Genomic DNA, 24808 nt, shown 5'->3' with positions numbered 1-24808 from the left:
TCTTCTAATTATCTTTTCCTCCCTTCTCAGACAAAGCAAAACATACTTATTTTCCTGAATAACAGATTTCATTTCCTATGCCTAAGTAAAGGTCATACTTAGTGTGTGCATTTTCCAAGACCCACATCGCTGCCTCAAACCCTTATCCCCATGACCGCTTACAAAATACCTTCCTGCTATGATGCTCACTCCTTCCAGATTTGTTACCATCGTCCTTTCTCCATTGTCTCCCTATAGACATTGGGCTCTAACTCATGGTTATCCTGACCAACGCAAGGACGCCTCCTTCCTGAGAGATTTCTGTATGTGTAGTGACAACCTAAACTAAACATCATTAACTCTATAAAACTTAACTTTCACTTCACATTATTTCCTGACTAGTAAAGTTATACCTGAACTTTTATTACCATCTAAGCATTTCTCCATGTGTGGAATTTAAAATTCTTACATTCCACCCACTGATCTCAACTTCTGCTTTCTGAACTCATGGAGATTTTTCCAGCCTTAATGTCCCTTCCCTCCGTCAGCCACTTGGTTTATAATCTCCATTTTTAAACTCATTTAATGCCCTACTTAGACAGGCATGGTCTAGCACTTAAACTTTTCTCTTGAAGCTCAACAACTTGGTCCTTTCCTGCTCTGTAAATCTTCTGAAATCTTTCATCCAGTTAGCTACTAAATACTGTTTGAAAAGATTACAGAATCATGTTAGTTTATGCCATTTCAGTTTGTGACTTCTCATCTAAGCTGGACCCTTCACACTGCTTAATCTTTTTCTTGTCTGTAGTCTGCTTCTTTTCCCTTTGTTAATCTCTTTTTGCCACTGACTACTGCCTCCTTAAAACTCTCTCTATTTTTTTGTCATTAACATCACAATTTCCCAGTGTTATTTTTACATCCATGATCATCCTTACTCAATTCCTTAGGAAAATGAGTTCCTCAAGGTTCAGTCCTACTGCGCTTCTTACCTAATTCTACAAAATCTTTCCAAATGATCTCAGTCCCTATCATCCATATGCAATGACTTCCAAATGTATATTCTAATCCCAATCTCTTCTAAAATATTCTAGAACTTAATATAAAATTATCAGTGGAGAATTCTAATGGAAAGTTTCTCAGGTTCCTAAAATTCATGCAAAACTTAACTTAAACTCTTCCTTCCACATCTATTTTTCTAGATTTTTCTTCTTAGTTAGAGAAGCATTATCTAGGCATGTCTGACCCTCCTTTCTCCATCACCTCTCTCAAGTCCAAATGCTTTTACTTAGCACATCTCTCTGAATTGTTTTTCCTATTCATAACTATTGTCTCTGTCCTAGCTCTGACTTTCAGTATCTCTTGCCCAGGTAGGAAAGAGCAGTAATTATGAACAAAGACCTTAGAGTTTAAAAGAATTGAGCTTTGAATTCTGGATCCATTACTTTTTGGCTATGTGATTGTGACCAAGTTAGTAAGTCTCATTTTACTTATTTGTAAAGTAGGAATTATATATATGTATTATTATTATATATATATAATTATATATATATAAAATATATATATTAAAATTTATCTATTTATTTTGAGAGAGAGAGAGAGAGAGACATCCCAAGCAGGTTTTGTGCTATCAGTGCAGAGCCCAATGCAGGGCTCAAACTCACAAACCGTTGGATCATGACGTGAGCTGAAAGCAAGAGTTGGATACTTAACTGACTGAGCCACCCAGAAGCCCTGGGAAAGATAATATTAATAATTATGGTGATAATGGTGATATCTATTTCATTCTCATAATGTAATTTAAACCTAGGTCTTTCTAAAAGCAAAACAAAACAAATAAGCCTGGGTCTTTCTGACACTTCATACTCTGTTTTGCCATCTGGTACCTGGAGTTTCTTCCAGAACATAGTACTACCACCCCAAACAGCCCGAATTTGGATGACATGATCTGTGTCTACTGTGTGTAATGTTAATTTCTGTCTCACTCCAACATCTTCCAGTTCATTCTCATTTTTACAGAAAGCAATGGACCTATAGGGATATATCTTAAAAATATTAAAAGAAAAAATATTCTCTGAGAGTCTTGCTGATATTCTTGGTACTGAAAAGCAAATTACAAATATTTTGATTATAATGCCCAACATTTTTAGAGTGCCCAATATGTNTTTTTTTTTTTGTTTTTTTTTTTGAGAGACAGAGAGAAACAGATCTTGAGCAGGGGAGGGTAAGACAGGGAGAGTGAGAGAGGGAGACACAGAATCCAAAGCAGTCTCCAGGCTCCAAGCAGTCAGTGCAGAACCCGATGCTGGAGTCAAACCTATGAACACAAGATCATGACCTGAGCTGAAGTCAGATGCTTAACCGACTGAAGCATCCAGGCGCCCCCATATTGGGCACTTTAGACACATTATGTAACATATTCTTCAAGATTGTTGAATTTGGTTGTGCAGGTCATCCACTCTTACAAGGGCATCACACCTAAAGGCACTATTTTTATCATAGACATCACATTCATGAAAATCTTTCATCAGATGACTATACAGTGGCTAATTTTAACAAAACTAAAATATGACACATTTCTGAGATGGGTGTCGAGTGAAGGGAGGAAGAGTGGATGTCATTTTCTAATATGCACAAATGAGCTGTAAGGGTTTGCATCTTTACCATTGTCTTCATCATTAACTTCACCTTTATTGTTTCTCTTTCAGTTATCTGCTTTTCACATATAAGACAACTGAGATCAGTGAAGTTAAATGACATGCACGGCATTTCACAGATATAGCAAGTGGCAGAATTGTGATTTGAATCCAGGTTCATGTAAATTTCAGGCATGACCCCATGTGGCACATCTCCTGTGGCAACCAGTGTAGTGCTCAACATGTATACTTGTTCCAGTGATACCGAATGGTAGAACCAAGATGCTGCATTAAAACAAAATTTCAAAAATAGTGAAAACTATCAGACAGGTGAATAAGGAGAACTTGGGTAACAGGCGTTCTGTGATTCTGATTTCATTTCTTTTCCCTGTGTCTACCTATCTCTAAGGTAATGTTGACTTTAGATAATAAATATGTAGAAACCTTCTCTTGAAGGGAAATTAAACTTCAGAAAATCCCAAGCATATTGACTTAGTGAGGGAATCTGGGCACTGGTCATCTTCTAAAACTCATCAGAGCTGAGACGGAGGACTGTTGTGCATTTTCCAGGACAGCGATGCCTGTGGAACATCAAATTGATGATCTGTTGAGGAATGATGTGAACAGGTCATGTGTACAGGCTTGATCACATGAATCATACAGCTAAGCACGTCCAATCAAAGAAAAAAGAAACAAATGTCCTGAAAGGTCACATACAAACATGAAATAACCCTGACCTCAAGACTCTGTGACCTCAGGCAATAATGAATGCTGGCCAAGCAGAGCACAATGTTCTCCCTGCTTGACTTGTCGTCTCTTTGAAATGTAAGATTTAAACATAACAGTTCAAAGCACTGAAAAATGTTGTCCTTGCAATGCTTTTAGCTTTTGAATCAAATCTGGTATGATTTATCACCCCAGCCTTTCACTGTATTAAGAATTTTAGATAAATGTGTTAATAAAGCAGGAAGGATAATGACCCTGGCATCTCTATTACTTCATAGGTAACTATGATGATCAGAAAATATGGCCCCAGCACAATTCTAAAGAGGATGGTGTTTTTCCTGGTGCCTTCCAGCCATGTGATTTGGATCATTTCCATAAGTTGACAGCATCCCTTACTATTCCTCTCAGATACTAACTAAGGAAAGTGCTCTGATTGTGACATTGTTTGATTTTCATTAGACATTATTCAGCTAACCTGACTGTATGGTGACTGTTTTTTGGGTGGTGCTAACATATAGACAGGCAGCTAATTTAGAGAGGCATAGAGAAGTTCTCTGGCTTTGGGTAACAAAAAAGAGAGTGGTAATGGCCAGTGATTTATAGTCAGACAGAGAATCCAAGTACCTGAGAAATTTTCATTTCTTTTATTTAATTAACTGTAGGCTTCCCTTCCCCAAATAATTTTGAGCAGATGAGAGGAGGGCTGAGACTCTGCCATTCAATAAATGGTATTACATGCTCAATTTGGGAATCAGTTGTATAAATTGCTCTAGTAAACAGTCTGATAATATCTATCAAGGTTTAAAGTACACACACCAATAACACACAGAAAAAAGCTAATGAGATTAAATGAGTGATTGGCTATAGTATATAATATTCTAGTGATAAAGAAAAGGACAAGCCAGGATAGAGATAATGCAAATCCATGAAGCAGAGAATCCAACAAATTCTCTCAAATAGAGAAAGGGTTTTCAAAAAGCCAATTGATTAAAATTTTTCTGAAATGAAAAGACTAGATCAATCAACTGAAAGAGTCCTTGTTATATAAAGGCAAATCGATTCAGAATTACAGAAACTGAGACACATTCTAGGTAAGTTATTGAATTGAAAAAAGAAAGAAGTCTTTGATCATCTGGTCACCATATACCATGATAGGAGAATATCAAGGAAACTTTATTTCTTTCCCAGAACAACCCTCAGTGAAGCAGTGTCTACAAAGTACTGAGGGATGAAAAAGGCAATGCATGTTTATTGTGTTCATCCCAATCATTTTTAAAGAATAAATCCCACAGCGACGATTTCTCAAAGAAAAATCATCATATGATACTCGTAAACCCCTCTGGAGAAAGAGGAAAACAAACAAAGTTGAAATCCAGCCAAACACAAGCTATATCAAAAGACAGAATTTAGCATATAGCAAATATGGTAAAATGGCTTTAAGTATTTAAATCCGTTTAGTAAGTAATTAATCCACTAAAACATATATTTAAAAAAAAAAGACTAATGAAAGAAATTCTGATAGCAAATCAGAATGTAAATGGCATTCATTCATCCAAAAGTCAAGATCATACAAGTATCAAGGATGGAAATGTGAGTGGGAGTTTAGATGGGCTGAAATATAATGATGCTAAGAAGTTCCTCTCTCATCAGAGAAAGACAACCAAAGATGTCAGAACTGGGAAAGTATTTTTAGTGCCATAATTGATCTAATACCAGTTATTTTAGAGAATTTTTTTCAGAAACTTAGATATTATAGAATCATATATACTTTGTAATGAAATATATTCCTCTGAAAAGACTGGTAATTTCTTCTGCTTTTTTTGTTATTAAATTTAAATAAAATTCAATTATTTTTAATGTTTAAAGTATATATAATAGATGATCACATTGTTTGAGAGTAATTTCTATATAAAAAATTTTTTTAATGTTTTTATTTATTTCTGAGTGAGCGAGAGAGAGCATGAGCAGTGGAGGTTCAGAGAGAGAGAGAGAGGTACAGAATCTGAAACAGGCTTCAGGGTCTGAGCTTGCTGTCAGCACAGAGCCCGATGCGGGGCTCGAACCCACTAACCGTGAGATCATGACCTGAGTCGAAGCCGGATACTCAACCGACTGAGCCACCCAGGCGCCCCAGTAATTTCTATATTTTTTATGGATCTATGTATTTATATACCTGTTACTACACATTTGTATATATGTGTGTATAAACATATATGTGTGTATGTATGCACACGTGTATACACAGACACTTATATATTCATACGCACATGCATGGACAGACATACATATGAAGACAGAGAGACAGAGAGACAGACAGCTGTTGGTAGTAACAACCACAAAATATTAACTCTGAAAAACGCCTGTAGCACTAGCCCAGTCACCTGCCTTCCATGAGAAATGTGTGCTCCAAGGTCCTTTTGGCCAGATATACAGGTTTCCACTGCACAGGGGTAAATTAATAGCAGTGTCCTTGTCAGGTCCTCTATCTTTCTTTATTAGAAAATCTTTGACTTTATATCCAGAAGGGCAGGGGAGCCTGGGTGGCTCAGTTGGTTAAGCGTCCGACTTTGACTCAGGTCATGATCTCATGGCTCCTGGGTTCGAGCCCTGCGTCGGGCTCCGTGCTGACAGCTCAGAGCCTGGAGCCTGTTTCAGATTCTGTGTCTTCCTCTCTCTCTGACCCTCCCCTGCTCACGCTGTCTCTCTCTCTCTCAGGAATAAGTAAAAAGTTAAAAAGAAATTTATATCTGGAAGGGCTTTCATCTTCATTTGTCTTTCCAAAGCCCCCTAACTTTCCCCAGAAGCTCTTGGTGGCTAAGACATTTGACTAAATACCCAGAAACTCTAATGATGATGAAGCCTCATGCTCCTGGTCTCTCTGGCCACCCCTGATTGGTGTAAGGACGAACATCTACTCAAGCTGGGACAATGAGCCTGTATACAGAAATTTGGATATTTTACCATGCTCTTCCAGTTTCAGTGGCATTGTGAAGGCCCATTTTCCACCATGGTATCTGACCGGTTGAGAAAAGTGGGGTGCAGAGAGAAAGAAAGAAGATCTTGTAGTAGAACAAGACGCAGAGGTGACTCAGCATCTCAGGGTGCCCATGCCTCTCAGTCTCTGGACTGTGCACCTCTGTTCCCTTAACAATAAATCCTTCTTTATTTAATATCAGCTCGAGACAGTATTTTCTACTAAATAATCCAAATTAGCATATGAATTACATTCTTAAGAAAGAGAAACATGTAAGAAACTTTTTATGGCATTTAAACAAATGTAATAAGATCTATAATAAAAACAGCCTCCACTTCAATTCTGCTGTTTCAAAACAAAAGTGTTATTTAAAAACCACTTAATTTTCAACAAATATCCATTGAGTTTACTATGATCCAGGTACTATTCTATGTACTCGAACAAAAAAGAGAAAAATCATTGCTCTTAAGGAACTTACATTTTGGTGGAAGCATATCATTTTCCTGTCTATGGATAAAGTTGAAGAGTAAAATATTTGGAGAATAAATGAGTTCATTTAGGAGTAACCAATTCAATGTTCCCTAAAATATAGACAGTGTTTGTATCAAGAAGTGAAAACATCTGTCAGCACAATAAGAGAAATACTACATATTTTGAAGTTGTAAGATGAATTTGATACAATAGAACAGTAAAAAAAATTATTCCAGATACCTGTACTTTAGTGTGGTTACTTAATGAAATTATGCTTTCAGCCTTCAGCTTTTGATAACACATAAGGTAAAAAGAAGCTGTTTGGAAAACTGCATTTTGAGGTAACAAAGCAAAAACTGTGTTCAGGAAATATCTGTTGTATGAATGAATAGAAAGTTTTTGGTCTCAAACAGCTAACACCAAAAGTAGGGGAGATATTAGCATACCTTCAAATGTTCAAACCCTGTCAAAAAATGTGGATTTACTTGCTAATTCTCTATTCAGCTGTGTCTAATACAGAATTCATAATATCAATTTAAGTTTTCTCAATGAGATATCTTCTTATTTAGAATTACTAGTATGTTATGTTTTTATTCTGCCTGTTTTCCTTTTATGCTCCTTTTAATTTCATATTCATGGATGTTATTCCTCAGTTTGTCTCTTTGAAGAACATATACATGTTTAAAGTCATTTCCAAATTTGATTTGATATCAGTGTTTCTCCTGAAGTTTAGTTTTGTTACTGGTACTTTTAGAGGGTTTTCTGTTGCTCAGGGACCTGAGAAAATGGCCCAGTTTTGCATTGGAGGCTTGGGCTCCTTAAGTAAGGCGATATGAGAGATGATACAGCTATAATCACAGAGGATATCCTGACCCATGTTCCGGTTTGAGACTGTATCCTACCTCCTTCATTGTGTAACTTCCGCAAACTGAATCTAGTGCTCGGTTACATTTAGCAACTCTGGCTCCTGACTCTTGTCATTTTCCTAAATAATAAAAACTCCAGTTTGCTTCAACATGCTTTCAGATCTGAAATCTAGCAGGTTTATGGCTTCAGCTCCATTTCAATTAGTTTCTGGCCAACAGACATGTTTATCTTGTGTTTTAGCATGGCTATTTTTTTAATGTTTCTCCTTTCATGTTTCATCATTTATCATTTGTCCCTCTGGAGTGGAGGGAGCATCAGAGGGTGAACTTAACAATAATATCTTGGTTGGAAGTTACAAAATAAAGTTCCAAATTATTTTTTCCAGACTCCAATCCAAGAGGAATAAAAAGTATTATTTTGGGCAGTGGGACCATTTCCCTTGAAGTGACTTCATATGATTGAACTAAAATTAAAAAAAAAAAACACAAAAAACAAGAACAAAAAAACCAAACATGCTCTGAAATGTCCTCTCCCTTCCAATAATGTTGCACAGCCCATCTGTATGATTAGGCAATTTCTAAGTAGTTGATCTGGTAGAACTCCATGGGGTCAGGCCCCTCAACAGAGTTCCCAGATCCATCAAGATTATGATCTTTTATTCATGCACTGTTGGAGGTGGCAGAATGTATAAATCATGAATTTATCTTATAAACTGATTCCAAAAAACAAGAAGAAATTTGCTCAGTAGCAAACTTTTAGTTAGAGGAATGAAATTAAGTTTTAGGCTTTTTGGCTAACAGGTCACTGCTCTCTACACCATACTATGCAGTTTTATTTATTTCTTTTTCTTATAAAAATACAATGAATGTTGAGCATTTAGTGAGATAACCTGGAAAATGCTGTATTATCCTCCCGGGTTAAAACTGATTCATGCCTTACCAATTTGTTGGTATTAATGCAAATCAGTTTTTGCCAAGTGTACTTTTATTACACAGAAAACTAAAGACAATGTTGATATTTAGCTTGTTCTTTTATTCAATTAATATCAATTTGAATATTCATTGGGTTGGGGCACCTGAGTGGCTCAGTCAGTTAAGCATCTGACGTGATTTTGGCTCATGCTCTCACTGTCTGGAGATTGAGCCCCGCATCAGGCTCTGTGCTGGGCATGGAGCCTGTGTGAGAGTCTTCTCTCTTTCTCTGCCCCTCTCTTCTGCTTGTGTGCATACTCTCATTTTTAAAAAAATAATATATTCATTGGGCAAATTTACCTTTGTGAGACTAAAATGTTTCAGAGTTCTAAAAAGTCGCAAAATTTTTATAGCTACAATTTGTTACAATTTTTTAGCATCCAGTCTTTAAGCTTTTAGTTGTATAAAACTCATTTATTTGTTTTTTTCATTTCAAGTATGTGTTGTGTGCCTATTATATGGTAGATGCTGAACTAGGTGTCTGTTATATAAAATTAACAAACACAGACATATTTCCCAAATTCATGAAATTGACATTCTAGTAGAGGAAATAGGAAAAAAAAATGACAAGATAAATGAAAATTAAAATGATTGCAAGTATTATGAAGGAATAATGTCAGGTCTGATGTGGAATCAATCAGAAGATTTGACTAAAATCAGGGATCCAGGGAAGGATTTTCTGGAGATACAGAAGCAAAGGTCATACAGAAGCAAATTCTTTGAGGACAGGAAAGAAGAACATTCATGGCAGAGAATAGGATGTGCAAGCCTTAGGGAAAGAAGGTTCATGGGTCCCTCAGTGAATTAAAATAAGCCAATAAGGGGCAATTGTGTGGCTGGGTTGGTTGAATGTCCGACTTTGGCTCAGGTCAAGATCTCATGGTTAGAGGGTTCAAGTCCCACATTAGGCTCACGGCTGTCAGCACAGATCTCTCTTTGGATCCTCTGTCCCTCTCTGTCTGCCTCTCCCCTCTTGCTTGCTCACTCTCTCTCAAAATTAAACAAGCATATACACACACATACACACACACACACACACACACACACAAATTCATTTCTTGAATATCAGTGTTATCTGTAGTAGTTAATAATTTCTATTTTTTCTCCTCTACTCCTTCCTTTTTTTCTTTTTGTATCCTTCACTACTTACTCCTTCTCCTTCTTCTTTAGCTTGCTTATGCATCCTTATTTTACCCAAAATCTACAAATCAAACACATCACGTAACATCTATTTTTTACTTTTTCTTGGGAACAACCCAATTCCAGCATCTTTTTCCATTTTATACTAGTTGTACCCTTGTGTTCCTGTACCCTGGCATGAGAAAAGCATCACCCACATAGATGCTCCAGAATAAAAAGACTTCAGAGCGTCTGGGTGGCTCAGTTGGTTACGCGTCTGACTTCAGCTCAGGTCATGATCTCACCGTTCGTGGGTTCGAGCCCCACATCAGGCTCTGTGCTGACAGCTAGCTCAGAGCCTGGAGCCTGTCTTCGAATTCTGTGTCTCCCTCTCTCTCTGACCCTCCCCTGCTCATGCTGTCTCTATATCTCTCTCAAAAATAAATAAAACATTTAAAACATTTTAAAAAAAGAATAGGAAGACTTAACCTAACCCAAACCCAGCCAATGCTGCAAACACATGGTGACAAAGCATAATAGAGGCGGGGGCAGGCAGGAAGAGAGAGAAGAGAAAAGGAAAAAAAAAAACAAAACAAAACCAGACAAGGTAGATGAAATTTCCACAAATTCTGGAAAGATGGACAGTTTGTACTATCTTTTGATGAACCATGTAATTCATTGGTTTATGGAGGATAATTAGATTACATGGATTTTTAAAAACTGTATTAAAAAAGGGTGTGTGCATGTATGTGTGTGTGTGTGTGTGTGGTGTGTGTGTGTGCACGCATGCACACTGGTTACTCAAAGAAGTGGAGTGTAGTGGAAAGCTTCATTTTATTTCATTTTGTGTTATCCTTAGAATACCATAATTCAGTAAATAATTGTTGCATCATTATAATAAAACCCACAGAGAATTAGGAGTTGTATCATTACACATGTTACTTCTTTTCCAATGAAACCTTATTTGATAATGTTTTTCTATATTTCTCTGAGAAGCTAGATGTCTATACAAAGTCATGGCAATGTTAAAGTGCATACTACATATGATGTAACAAATGAGGCAATTAATTTGGATTTGTTTCCACAGAATAAGCTATTTGATATTTCTGTACTCTTTATGGCAGATTAGTTTTGATCATGGTAGTTTATTATATTCTTTCTGAGTCATTAAAACCTATTACCGACATGTAGCAAACTGTGTTTTGAAGCACTGTCATTATGCTTAAAACATATAATTTGTAGATAAAAGTAAAAGCATGAAGCTTGTCAAATATCCTTTTATTTCATATTGCAAAAAAAGTGAGAAAATTCCTCACATCGATGTTGAATTATTCTAAGTAGAAAAATCAGTGGAAAAAGTGATTTTTTAAAAAGGAGGTTTATCTCAATATTTGCAAGGAAACTGTGGTAATGTACAAGTGCTTTTCACATCTGAGTATTCTCTCCTTTCCAACCACACAGGAAGAATCTGCTTCCCAGACCCCTTTGTAGCTAGGCAGGGTCATGTGACTAGTTCTAGCCAGTGAGATGCAAACCTATGCATCTTATTTCAAGCTGAGACTTTTTAAGAACAAGTATGCCACCTCCATAATTTCCCTCTTTGACAGTGACCATAGAGGCAGTTTATTGAAATGGTAGTATGCAACAAATAAGTATGGACTTATGGAGACTACATAGAACATGGGACATGGTGACTACATGGAGAAAAGCAAAGACATTTGATTGACATCAGACTTCGTGCATGTGAGAAATATATTTTATTGTTTAAGACTGTTTTGCTATAACTAAAGCAGGTATGTCTTGTTATACAAAATCTGTGTATAAATTTAACTATATTAAGCAGTGCCTGGGTGGCTCAGTCTGGTTAAGCATCTGACTTGGGCCCAGGTAGTGATCTCATGGTTCATGGGTTCCAGGCCTACACCCAGCTCTCTGCTGACAGCTCACAGCCTGAAGCCTCTTTCAGATTCTGGGACCCGGTCTTTCCCTGCCCTTCCCCCACTCGGACTCAGTCTCTTTCTGGCTCAAAAATAAATAAACACTAACAATTTTCTAAAAATTAATTTTATTAAATGAATACATACTTTATTAGGACAGAGATATTCGCTAAAGGCACCCCAAAGTAAATATTCCTTTAATTAAACAATTGTTTAAGTATAAACAAACATCACTAAATTTACATGATTTTTAACTGCATAATTAGATCACAAAGCTACATGATTGAAAACATTAAGAGAGGGGCACCTGAGTGTCTCAGTCAATTAAGCATCTGACTCTTGGCTTCGGCTTAGGTCATGATCTCACAGTTTGTGAGTTAGAGCCCCCATCAGGCTCTGAGCTGACAGTGTGGAGCCTATTTGGGCTTCTCTCTCCCTCTCTCAGCCCTTCCCCCACTTGCTATCTCTCAAAATAAATAAAAAATAACTTAAAAAAATTTAAGAGGTTAATGAGTGTGAATTTTAGTCTTTATTGTTCAGTAAAGATGGTGTGCATGTGTGTGTGAAGAGAAAGGCCAACAACTTATATGTAGTCAGACGTGACCCATTTAATTAGGTCATACATGTGAGAATAACTTGTAAGCTGAAAAGTATTATAAAATACAGAGAAATCAGTAGCATTATTATCCTTACCATTAAAATCTTGCTTTAAGAGTCTCAGGGCTGGCCATGCGCTTAGGAGGGCGTCTACATATATTATTACTCTGTGAGATGATATAATAAGCTTATAATTCAGTCAATCAACTAAAGTTGTTTGTACTACCTGGTACTGAGCAACGTATTTAACTTATTTGCATGTTAATTGACAGTTCATTACCTAGACTGATATAGTAAGTTGTTTTGATTTCATGTAGACAGCCTTAGATGGTTACAATTAATTATCTCAGAAGCTCATGCTCTGTGGAGTCAGGGACTCTAAGGGTACTATGGAGTCAGAGTCCCAAGGTCAGGGACTCTGCTCAGAGGTATGGGTTGTGTGTGTGCTCATGCATACACATTCACGTGCACGCATGTGTGTTTACAGTTTTTCATGTAGACTTTTTTGAACATCCTGATATTATTTGAATCTGACTACCATGACAGCAACTTTAAGACTTGAACCAATTTACTAAGTTTTGCATAAGTAAAATCTGCTAAATCTAGGTCATTGATTCTGAGTTCAAGGCCGGGACGCTGTCCATAAGACCATCACTTCCTTTCGACAAAAAGAATCAGAAAAGCTCAATATTGTAAGCCATTTTTTTAAGTTACACTTTTACACTAATTTTCTGGCTTATCTGGAATTATTATCATGCTTAGTATGTGAGAGAGACCTAAATTTATATTCTCTATACTACAATCCAATAGTCTCAATCCTATTTATGTAAAAATGTGTTTTACTTTCCTATCTTTCCAAATTTCTATGCTCATTTTCAAGCAGATGGAAAGGAAAATTGATTATGAGCATTCACTAATAAATGTTACTATAATGGGATGCTAACAGGAGGATCAGAGTTCCTTGTATTTCTTCCCCATCTATTCCTATGTTCTTGATGTCATCGTTTCCCTGAAATGCTTGCTGTTGAAGAATTGTGTTTATCTCCACAATCCATTTTTAAAATTTGTAATGAATTCCTCAAATCCTAACAAAGCAGTTTAGGAACATGGATTTTAGACTTGAGACATTTAGATTTGAGACATTGAATGAGTTTTACCATTCATTAGCTGAGTGAACTTGGACATGTTTTTAATGAAGCTGATCCTCAGTTTCCTCATTTCTATGGTGGATCTTAAAAGTCGGATTCATAAATAGTGAGAATTAATTGAGATAATACATAAAACAGATCCATTAATATAGATGAAAATTATGTTCCTTGCCTTCAGAGGCCTTAAAATCCACTTTTGGAACGTGGCGTATTTACAGTAAAAATTAACGTTAATACCAAGTAATGTACATAAAAGACACTGGAGCCAAACAAACCTAGGCTTAAATGTTTGCTCTCATGCTTACAGTTTAGTATTTTCACCTGTAAATTAGGATCCTCATAGAATGAACCTTGTGAGGTTAAAAAGAAGATTAAATGAAATAATTTATGGAAAGTGACTAGTAGTACCTGTCAATACTGTGGAATTCAGCTGTTATTCATATGCGAAAAGACTCAGGGAAATAAGAAATCCCTGGGAAAGGGGCAAGTGTGAACAGGGCAGGGGAAGCCTTGAATAGCAATGAGAGCATAGAGCCTACAAGGTCAAGTACTACAGCATTCACTTTGCTCTGCATCTCTGGTTTATGGTCCCTTACTTGGTACACATCCAACAGATACGTGTGAAATAAACGAATACAACAGGTGTACTTCTAGACATTGCATAAAATGTGATGTCAGAGGCATGAAAATGATGAAACATATTTTAAAATATATTGAAAGTCAAAAGTGCTCACCAAAATGCATTTAAATTGGAGAGTGGAAGTCCTTGAAAAGAAAAAAAACACTGGCATTTTGGAAAAGAAGAAAAAGTAACATAATTATTCATTTTCATTTATTCCTAAAGAAAAATTATTTTTTCTCTCAGAGATGCTTTTTTTTTTTTTTAATCATTGGCATCAACTGGTAGCCAAGAAAGACAATTCACTGGCCTGACTCTGTGGATACTTTTAGTCGGGCAACGTAACTGCATTGTAATTTCATTGTTGGAGACACCTACAGACAATCTTTCCTTTGTAGGATAGTTATGGACTTGGGTTGCTTATACAATGAATTACCTAAATAGGAAATAGCAGCAATTCAAAAGAAAGAGAATCCATTCTCTATTTCAGAGTGAAATCACTACCACTCACCTTCCTGACTGTCCATCTATATGTGAAAATCTCTCTGCATCAGCCAATAATAAGGTTAATACTCTTGTATCAAGTGACTTTTTTCACTTGCCCCATACAGATCTATTTCATCCTGAATTCGAGGTCTAGAATACATAGTCAAAGACATAGAGGATTTAATTGTAATGTATTCTACCATCTTTGCTCTGATTGCTGGAGTTTTAGGACTACAAAGCACAGTAATAATCATAATTCATATTTATTAAAATCTCAAAATAACATTATACACAAACGTACACACACATATATAGATCTACATATATGTAGATACATATATGTAGATCTATATATGTAGATACATATATGTATCTATGCGTGTGTGTGTGTGTGTGTGTGTGTGCTGTATGGATATTATTTTGATTCTTGAACCTTACTTACAACAATTCCACCAACTAGATAAAAAAAGTGTTATTTTCCTCATTTATAGAGGAAGAAAGAGGATCACAAAGTTTTAGTGAGTTTCTCAAGGCTGGCCATGTATTGAATGTGGACCCAGCATTTGAACTCAGGTTCTAAAGTCCACCTGCTTTCCACTAGATGCTGCTCACATAATGGTCCAAACTAATAGAGTTTAAAAGTCAGAAAATTAAATTTTTTTAATAGTTTCTTTAGTTTTGAGACAGAGACAGAGCATGAGTGGGGGAGGGGCAGAGAGAGAGGGAAACAGAATCTGAAACAGGCTCCAGGCTCTCAGCTGTCAGCACAGAGCCCGATGCAGGGCTCAAATCCACAAACCGCGAGATCATGACCTGAGTAAAAGTCAGACACTTAACCGGCTGAGCCACCCAGGTGCCCCAAAAAGCCACAAAATTAATCAGCATCTCTTTTCTTACTGTGGCAAACAGACACAACGGATGTGAAAGTGCCTGTCTGATTAGTCAGAAGGCCATGGTGAGCCCAGAATCACACAGAGACTCTGAACCTGAGGTCTAGTCAGCAGAAGCTATCAAGCAATAGCCAGACAAGGACAGTGGTGCAGGTGTGGTCATTATGAAGACAGCAAGCAGCATGGCCACCAAGCTGTCCCATCAAATAACCCAGGAAAACACCCTGTTACTATCTTTTATCTAGATCTCAGTTCAAAGTCATTGTACACTGCCAGTCTAGACAAATCTCAACAGAAGTACTGAGTTATCTAAGCTCCATTTAAAATATTAACAACACCTTTAATTTTAGGCAAGTGCCGAAGCCACATGCTATTTTCTAATTCACTAATTCCTGGTCACACTGAATACTGAAATGTAAAATGAAGTCTTCCCTGATCCGACTCTCTCATTTGCTGTGATGAAATAGGCTTCTTTAAATTTCTGGAGGATTATCCACCACCGTCATTCTTTGCCCTGGCCTTCTTTAGTTTCTCAGATCTGAGTGTTGAGTAACCTCCATCCTGCTCCTGTTTGTCTTGAGGTGAGGAACGTATGGAATACTCCAGACCTGCCACATAGATGGGCTTAGAATTAAGTCAGCTTGTCCATACTCCAAAATCTCTTTGTTGTCAAAAACATGTGGGATTCAAGGATAGGCCCTGGACCAACGTTGCCCCCACATCTCCCCTCTTCATTGTATTAGTTAGCTGTTAGTATATAATAAGTCATCCCTAAACGTAGTGGCTTAACACGACTGCTGTTTTGGCTTCTAATTCTGTAGATCAACAACTGGGCTTGGATTAACTGAATGGTGATCTTCTGGTCTCATCTGGCATACATCTGCATTCACCCGGCAAAGTCGGCCTCATTTACATTTACAGTCTTGCTGCTTCCTGGCTGTGAGCTGGCTTAGCATTAAATGGATACCTAAATCCTCTCCCTTTCATTCTCCAGCAGGCCAGCCTCTGTGGTCATCTTAGAGCTCCAAATACAGCAAGAGAGCAAGATCCAATGCACAAAAATTTTTTAAAGGCTCTTCTCATGTCGTAATCCCAAGAGAGTGAGCCACACAGCCAGCTCAGATTCAAGATGTGGATACACACAGTCTACCTCCTGATGGTAGAAGCTGCAATGTCATGGTACAAGGATGCAAATGTAGGGATAGAGTTTATTACTCTTTTTACATTCTCCCACAGCCAGTCCTCTGGTCACACTGGTCCTTAATGCTAATATTGTCCCCACTTGCAAAACGTACTTATTTCTATCAAAGACCCTTAAAAGACTCATCCAATTAAGGCACTAGGTTCCAAAGTTCATAATCCGATTTTGTAACTTTCTACAAACCCAAATGCAGTTTCGTAGGTTTGCATATGGGAGGTGCTGTTTCAGCCTAAGTGCCTGATGATCACCGTCTATTGAGTGAAGAAGAATGTACCAAGTCTACTTTATTACAGGTTAAAGGTCGTGCTTTCTCCACCATTACAGAATCATTCACGCAGAATAATTTTAGTCAGACCAATTGCCTGCCAAGTACAATGACTGAGACTGACTGATCTGAGCAGAAATTATGGTGTATAATGTTTTCTTCTGCTTCATGTGCAGAAACAGCCTCCAGCTGGATCCGGTTGAGCCAGACTAAATTGCATTTGATTCATTGACTTTGCTGCAATTGGTCTGTATAACAGTATGGCAGCGACCCAGCACTGCAATCCTTTATTCACATGACATTGAAATGGTATGTAGTAAGTTAGACGGACTGAATCTTTTGGTATCATTTTTTACTTGCTCAAATAGAAATTATAGGATTTTGTAATCTTAGAAATACTGTTTTGTGTGCATGCAAGCATGCACTCACACAAGGAATTCTAACACTTTCTATGCATGTTGAATCATAGCATCATCTTTAGAAAATGTTTTCTCTAAAGATTATTTTGCTCATTAGTTTATAATAGTAATATATTAAATGGTATTATTATATGCCATATATTATGCCATATGCTTTCAAATCATTAGTTCTTTCAATCTCATAGAAAATCTCATCAAAGTTTATCATCTTCCTCTTTAACAGCTGATAGCACCGGAATTGGGGAGGTTAAGTAACCTACCCAATGTCATATAACTACTAAGTTGTAGCTGAGGTTAGAGCTGAAGCAGTTGAAACCCAGGAAGAGTACTGCTACCCATCCCACCTTACTGGCTCCTTCCTCCCTTTAAAACCTCGTTTTCCTTCTTAATTCAACTGGCATTTCTTGAATATCTATTTTTTATTTAGACTTAAATTCAAAGAAACCTACATTTCAAGGCTCTTAAAAACTTACAGACAAGTAAGAAAAATAACTATGTGAATAACACGTAACAAATGTTGTCAAAACATGATGAATTCTCTAATAGAATAGTAACGTGATAGAAGATTAGAACAATAAATGTCCAAGAGGTTATGTTTGATGTCAGTACTGTTTACCACTTTAATCTTAAGCTGAGAACACTACTTTGAACCTGTCAAGCATTCAAAATATACTTGTTGGTTGAAACACTGGAAGCTGTCTCATATGAAAAGTACTTGATTGAATTACTGAAATCAGTCTCACAAAGGTGATGACCTTGGACTTGACCCATGCCTGTAGTAAATTCTCAGAAGTGCCAAGTACTTAAGTTAATTATGAAACACTTTACTATGGACTTTACCATGTGCCAAGTATACTTTTAAGCATTTTGCTAATGTAAACATAAGTAATCCTCATAGAAATTATTAGCCCCATTTTCCAGATGAGAGCAAGGATCTGCAGGAAGACTGAGCACTCTGTGCAACTAGAATGCAGCAGAGCTAGAACTCAAACAGCTGCAATCTGGCTCCCAGGATCTGTGTTCCCAAGCACCATCCTGCGTTGCCTTCTTACAGGTGCTGGGAATTCTAGGTCACCTTTTGCAGCTACTTGACATTCAAAACACACATTTCTCTTCTTTTATCTTTCTGTCTTGACTTATATAAAGAATTTTCAACTCCATTTCACTAAAGATGGAACATTAGAATTCATGCCATTTGGAATATAATTTATATAAATAAGAGGGTAGGTTTTATTTGGCTTTTGACAGACTTCTGTCATGTTGCATGTATATATATGCACACAGGACTCATGTGTGCTCAAAATTTGCAGGTATTTTTTATTCATACTTAGCCAACACTTATCTATCTTTGTAATTTTTTTAGCTTCTCCATTTATATTTTCATCCTTATCTTCATACGTATCAGAACAAAGTCAGGCTTTAGGTACAAGAAATGCAGTGGTCCTGGGGCGCCTGGGTGGCTCAGTTGGTTAAGTGGTCAATTCGGCTCAGGTCATGATCTCACTGGTTCCAATCTTTGTTTGAGCCCTGCATCAGGTTCTTTGCTGCCAGCTTGAAACCTGGAGCCTGCTTCAGATTCTATGTCTCCCTCTCTCTGCCCCTCCCCTGCTTGCACTTTGTCTCTTTCTCTTTCTTTCTCTCAAAAATAAACATTCCATAATTTGGATCTTGAGAAACTTAACAGAAGATCATGGGGGAGGGAAAGGGGGGAAAAAGTTACAAACAGAGAGGGAGGGAGGCAAACCACAAGAGACTCTTAAATACAGAGAACACACGGAGGGTTGATGGGGGTTGGGGGAGAAGGGAAAGTGGGTGATGGCCATTGAGGAGGGCACTTGTTGAGATGAGCACTGGGTGTTGAATGGAAGCCAATCTGACAATAAATTATGTTAAAAAATAAACATTAAAAATGTTTAAAAAAAGAAATATAGTGGTCAGCAGCTTTTAGCTTACTGTCCTAACATTGAATCAAGTGGCTCCTGGCTGCATACCTACCAGTTCTTAGCAAAACAGTTGGAGTCAGGGAGAGCTGTGTTTAAATGCAAGATGTTCTAATTCTGAGTATGCAAACTTGGGCAAGTTATTTAACCTTTAGGTGTCATTTTCTTTATCCACACAACAATAAACAATAATAACCACTGTATAAAGTTTCATGAGTAAATGTATACTATACCTGGCTAAGTAAATGGTGGCTATTAAAATGGTTCTAATCATGGAGACATATAATCCTTCTTCTGGACTCACATTTCTTCATGCCATGTCTTAGTGAATCATCCCTGGCTTTGCTCCTAAGAAGAGATTCCTACCTCCCTCTGTCTTGGGCTTTCTAATAGGACTTTCTGAAGCAACCTTCTCATTTCATGGCTACTTCAGCCTTCTGGTAAAAATGCTATGACACTAGCCTGTCTCATTGATGCCCACCAGAATAGGTAAAAATTTCTCAGTCTGAACTCAATAGAATTTTGTATTCTGATATCTTCGTCTAACTTGAAACATTTCTTTCTCTTTCTGACACATTCCTTTTCCCCAGTAGGGCACAACACACTGCTATTTACCTTAAAATACATAGTATTTGTTTTCTGTCATCTAGGGATCTTCCATCTTGACCTTTGCAATTATTTCTTTTAAATTTTGACTTTAAATAAACCTCCTATATTAGGTTTTCTTCAACATTTCCTGCTCATTTTTATTGATTTTGTGTTCAATGGGATTTGATTTAAAAAAAAAAAAAAGCCAAAGCCCCTGGAAATGATACAGAATATGGAATTCATTATTTTGTATTGATCTTACACTGTTATGGAGCTGGTTAAATACTTTATGTATAGCTATTGGTTCATTATCTGGTCTTGAGAATAAAGTCAACAGAGTAGATAATAAAGAAGGAAAAACAGACATGGAGTGGAGGAAGCAAGGAAAATAGAGCCCAAAAGGGCAAGCATGAACTCACAGGGATCTCCTACCATCACCAAACCTGTAATTTGGTTGATGGAATGACCTGAAGAAAAGCCATCCCCCTCATCACAGACCTAACATACACCTGGGCAGGATTTAGAGAAGCATAAAGAGATCCAGTGGGAGCTGGAGAAGCTATGAGCCTGACTGCTACCCTTCACCAACATGATGAACCAGATCAGTGACAATGAGCATGAGTGGAATGCTTAGTGCCAGCATTGACCTTCTGAGCATATCTTCATTCCCTGTGTCATTCAGAGAGATCTATCTCATATTTCTTCCCCAGGCATCTTTTTTATCAATTGGGTTTCTTCCAAGTTCTCGATCATCCTGCCAAATTATTAGCTACTGCCTATGTATTACTATAGATCCATACTTCTGGTCATCTCTCCTTTTAGGCATAATGAACAACTAGGTAGGCATATTGCTTGAAGTTCTGACCACTGGGCAGATTTTCCTTTACCACTGTTCTTCTGGGATGTCCCAGAGAGGGGCTGTAGTGTTGTAGCCATATACCTTCAAGTAGTGCAGAGTCATCTGTAAATCAGGACCATTTTTTTCTTCTTCAAGCAACTCTCCATGAGCTTATAGGTTCAGGTTGAGAAGGAGGAAGTAATGTAATAGAAAAATGGGCCATGGGAATTTGGGCCATTTGCTTATGCAATTTTCCATGTCTTCAGAAACTAATCGAGCTCATTCTCATATGTACCATTTCTGTTTGATGATGAATGCTGCCTCTGTCAAAGGTATGAATCAATGAATCCATTCATTCAGGCAACACTCTGATGCATAGTTTAGGCTATATGGTAATATGGTGGCCCATGGTTAGGTGTTGGTTTCCCATTAAGGCTCTGTAGCAAGCCAAAGGTGTTTTCCTAAAGAATAATTATTTGCAAAAGAAGGTGTAGTTTCACTTCAAAATCCTAAATATCTGCTCTTTGAATCACTTCTAAGGTGATTCACAGCCTTTCTATCTGATAAAGAGACTTCAAGCACTGCTGTATCCTATAGATCACATAGGCCAAATGATAGAACAATTTGTTTGGCACCTTGTACATGATTCAGGGTCTTCTCTTATTCTTGACCTCCATCAAAACTAAAAGCTTTTTGAGTTACTAGGTAAATGCGTCAGAGTAGCCTATTTAAATAAGGTATGTTTTGCATTCAACATCAAAGATATACAATTACTACTTTTTCTTTAGCAGTAGGAGAGGTTGGATGCTACAATTTGTTCTTCATTTTGGTAGGGATATTTTGACATTCCACAGGCCACTGTTTGGATTCTTAGAAATTTCATTAGGTGGCCAGTCTCTGAATTTTTGTGGAATTTGTTTCCTACCCACTGGCATAGATGTTTCTAAGTAATGCCTAGAATAGTTGCTACTATTTTCACATCCTTCCCAATCACCTACTATAAACAAAATGAACTGTCATGATATCCCACTCAATGAAGAAGTAATCAAGGTCCCTGCAGGTTAGATTATGACATAAGGCTGGAGAATTAATATAGCCCTTACATAAGATAATGGTGATGTACTCCTGTCTCAAAGAGCCAAAAGTAAACTGCTTCTTTTCATCTCTACTAACAGGTATGGAGCAAAAAGCATTTGCCAGATCAATAGCCCTATACCATATGCCAGGGGATATGTCGATCTGCTCTAGTAACAAAACCACATTTGAACAAGCAACTGCAATTGGAGTCACCATCTGGTTAAGTTTGTAGAAACCCACTGTCATTCTCCAAGATCCATCTGTCTTCCACAGAGGCCAAAGAGGCAAGTTAAATGGGATGTGACAGAAATCACTATCCCTCCATCTTTCAAGTCTATAATGGTGGTACTAATGTCTGAAATTCCTCTAGGAATGCAATATTGTTTTTGTTTTACTATCTAGGCAGTTCTAGTGGCTTCCACTTGGCTTTCCCTAGCATAATAGCTTTCACTCTAAAGGTTAGGAAACCAAAGTGGGAATTGTTACAATTTCAGAGCATGTCAGTTGCAATCATGCATTCTGGAATCTGGGAAATTACCTACAGAGTGAGTTTGGAGACTCATTGGTTCACTGTGAGATAGACCCAAGACAAAACTAAATTTATTTCAGACTTCCATTAACCTCTACTATAATCGGTGCACCACAGTGAAATTTTTGGTTCAGGAACTGGTTTAAGTTTAGAGCCAATGTCTAGTAATCCCTCTGATTATTTCTTCTTCTGCAATGAGCAATCACCCTAGTAAAAAAGGCAAACACCTCTTTAAGGGAAGGCTAGAAGATTTACATTATATACTTTCATCATGGAATAGAGATTTTCCTAAGGGTAGCATTTAAGAGGCTTTGGGTCTGTGAACCAGTTCACATCTGGGAACCTGCTGGAGGGCATGATTCCTCAATTATGATAATTTAAGCCTGGAGTCTGTTCACTAGGCCAAGCTTTTCAGTGTATACAAATCAAGCAGGACTGTAGTTTGCTGCATATCTACTCCAGTTCTAGGGAAATCTTGTCAACTGGCCAACTAGACCATTTTGACTCTTGCTTTTGACTCAGTTGCCTTTAAACTGTGCAATTGTATGATTTGGTTAAACAGTTCACATACAGCTTTTACTTCAGTTTCTGGTTTGGAGGCTGAAGATAGTAGGAAAGGCAGTAAAATAATAAACCACAGACATAAAGTGGGGCGGCAAGGACAAACTGAAATCCATAAGGATAGGCTGGTTCATACAACTGCTTCTCACCACCTCCAACCAAGTTTTTAACTTCAGTGATGCCAGTAACCAGTGAGAGAAGCTGGTGTCCAGGATTTGGAGGGCTTAAAGAGATCTGGCAGGGGTTTGAGGGGCTGCTTTCCTAGCTGCTGCCCCAGTTGCTGTAAACACTAACCTTGGATTTACTGACACTGAAGGAGAGTCAATAGAGCTAAAGCAGCTGCAAGACTAGCTGCTGTCGCACAATAAAATGAGCCAGCAAATCAGGGACCCATGTATGTGAGCTACAACAGCATTCATTGCCCTACACGGAATGTAAAAAAAAAATATGGCTTTTGACTCACTTCTGCCTTCCAAATGTCATGCAAAGTGTCCCTTATTGTTCATGTTAAAAAAGAAATATGCAAGTGTCAAAGCAAAAATTGTACCAGGTAATGTTGAACAAGCAAGGAAGACTTTGTTTAAGGCTATTACAATGCGAGAGGTATATCAGAACTCTGAGCTCATCTCTACTGAAGTAAAATGGCAGGAATTCTTAAGAGCTGGGCTGGGAAGATTTCAGGGCATCCATATATGCTAATTGGCCTTACCAAAAGGAAAATTAAACTTTCTCTTATCTTCATGATAGGAGGTTTGTTTTTTGTTCATTTGTTTATTTTTGTTTCTTTGTTTGTTTTTATAACTTGGGGCAAGATGCCCACCGAAGTTAGGCTCCTCGCCTCCCACAGAGCCTGGGAGATTGTGTGCTATCTTCTTCCCTGATGATTCCTCTGTGAAAGGAGAGCTCCCTCATCCTTGAGAAAGATAGTCTTAGGCTGCAAAATTGGTAAGAAGCTTTTCAAAAGATTTACATCTCAAAAAGGCAGAGGAAGAATTTACAGTCACAAGTTTTCTAAAATAAATGTTCTAAAAGAGAGGTCAGGAGCCTAGAGTCAAGAAAATGTCTGGTTATGGTATAAGAAAGCTGAGGAGGATATTAATCTGTCTTGGTCTCCAGGAAGGGGACATTAGGAAATGTCATTTTAGCTTGGCTAAGGTGGATACCATACAAATCCAGCAGTTCTCTTTTCTGAACTCCTACTGTTCTGATGTCTCATTTAGTACTCATTTGTTCTGTTGAGAACACTATGCAAAGGTAGGAAGTAAGATACAAGAATGCATGGCCTTTAAGTTTACTATTGAAGCATTGTACCTGGAGATTACTTAATTCTCACTGTTATAGCTGACAAACCGCCACAAACCCAAGTAAAGGAATGAGCATGGCTGTGTTCCAGTAAATTTTATATACAAAATCAGGTAATAGGTTGGATTTAGCCCATTGGCTATAGTTTGCTAACCCCTACCCTAGATGAATGTGGTTTTGTTTGATTTACTGTTTTACCATGGATATGAACCTAGATTCTATAAAGTGAAATATTGATTTATGGATTTATATGTTGTAAATGATCTTTCTTCAAAAGAGATGTAATAGTTTTCTAACCAGTAAAGAAGATAGCTCCAAATGTTCCAGTTTTATTTCACCATAGGACATTAACTACTTCTGTTTTCTACACTGCAATCTTATTTCAGGGTTCTCTGGTTCCTTAACTATAAATACTCCCATCTCTCCAATACTCTTTTGAGCCAGCTTTACTAATTTTTCATTTCCGTCATGATTGCCTTTAATAAATCTCTGATGCATGTTAGGTGAGTATTTGCAATAGACTCATATCTGTAACTTTTGAAAATTATGCTTTGATAGTTCTCTGTTTTCTGCCTTGGGCATCCTAAGCCTTTCTCTGAAGGGCAGAGCCTACCCTGATAAGCTCAAAGAAAAAGAAGAAACAGTGGCTCTAAACCTGTTTCATAATTTGC

The sequence above is a fragment of the Crocuta crocuta genome, unplaced genomic scaffold, assembly GCF_008692635.1.
Source record: "Crocuta crocuta isolate KB4526 unplaced genomic scaffold, BGI_CrCroc_1.0 scaffold81, whole genome shotgun sequence".
Lineage (NCBI taxonomy): Eukaryota > Metazoa > Chordata > Mammalia > Carnivora > Hyaenidae > Crocuta > Crocuta crocuta.
The sequence above is the reverse complement of the archived record's forward strand: the minus strand, read 5'-3'. Positions refer to the sequence as shown.